This window comes from Entamoeba invadens (genome assembly GCF_000330505.1).
Source record: "Entamoeba invadens IP1 unplaced genomic scaffold scaff_1105074725591, whole genome shotgun sequence".
Classification (NCBI taxonomy): Eukaryota; Evosea; order Mastigamoebida; family Endamoebidae; genus Entamoeba; species Entamoeba invadens.
The window spans coordinates 125,772-127,288 of NW_004191750.1; positions in this window are offsets into that span (position 1 = coordinate 125,772).

Consider the following 1,517-nt stretch of genomic DNA (forward strand, 5'->3'; position numbering starts at 1 on the left):
AAAGAAGCGAATTTAAAAGAAATCAAATTAATCATTTGATTAATTATTTAATAAATACAACACAATTCAATAATAAAAAATTTAAATGTAGTATTTAGAAACATTTAACTTCTAACAACAAATTTGGACTTTCAAATATATTGAAGAAATCCACAAAACGCAGTGAATGTTTAAAAATGTCACTCATTCAATCCACTAATCAATTTCTATGTCAAAGTGTCAATGTGTAAAATCAACTGAGATTGATTATGGTAGTAGCTTATAGTTTTAAAATATTCAATTTCTGTATTTAATTTCAAAAAAGTGTCTCAATATCTAAATAAATTTGTGTCCTGCTCGAAAGTTTTATAAATTTTAATAATAATAAAAATACAAACAATAACTAATAAAAATGGTTGTTCATAATAAAATATAGTTAATCTTATCTAGACAGACTTTTTTCTGCCAATTCTGAGAAAATTTTTGATAAAATCTAAAAATGATGATAAAAGTACACATAACTAACGTGAAAATTGATATTTTTTGTTTGACAAAACAAACAAATAATAATAATCGTAATAAAAAAATAAAATTGGTTATGTTCAGAGAATGACGCATTTATAATAGCGGTAATTATTAACATTGAGTAACATACTATTGTGTTATAGTGAAAATGATAGAGTCGAAATAGTTGTAAAATAACTTAACAATAAAACGAATTTATCATACATCGCTTTTACAGACAGTGATGTTTCTGCAATTAATTATCAAGCAACCCGAATATATAGAATAATGATAATAATTTATACCTTGTTATTGACAATAAAAAGATAAATTACTCATAATGTAAAAAAACAACAAAAATTAAAAATATATACAAAATAAAACAATAAAATAGCATCAATAGACAAAGAAGTTTGATTTTTTGTTGTTTGAAAAATTATAAACATAGTTATGGTTTACCTTATTCATTTTAAACACTCTTTTCAATAGATTATTAAAATATGTAACTGTATACATCAACTTGTCAAGAGTCATTAACAAACAATTGGTTAAACAGTCCATATATTGGACAAGAAGTTAGACAACAATATAAAAAACATGTGGATTTTATGTTATGGAGGGAAATTGTTTTTAAAACAATAATATATTTGACACTAAAAACTGTTTTTAATGATTGCTTGTTATATTTTAATTTCAATTGATAAAAACTATTCAAAAGATTACTCACAATATGGTAAATACCAAAAGATGATAAAAATATATTATAGACAGAAAAAAATAGTAAAAAATCTTGCTACCTCGTACTGTCTGAAAAAATACACAGTTGATATAATGGGTTTTATGAAAAGTTTATTTTTTTATAAAGACTATTGTGTGTACATATATTTTGTGTGTTTTTTTAATTGTCATTGATGTGTTCATGTTACTTTTGCAATTTGTATTTCATTTCAACTCAAAACCAATTGTTTTTTATTGTTTTGTATATAAAAAACATATTTATTTGTTTTAGAATAAATGTTATTGCATTTTACCAC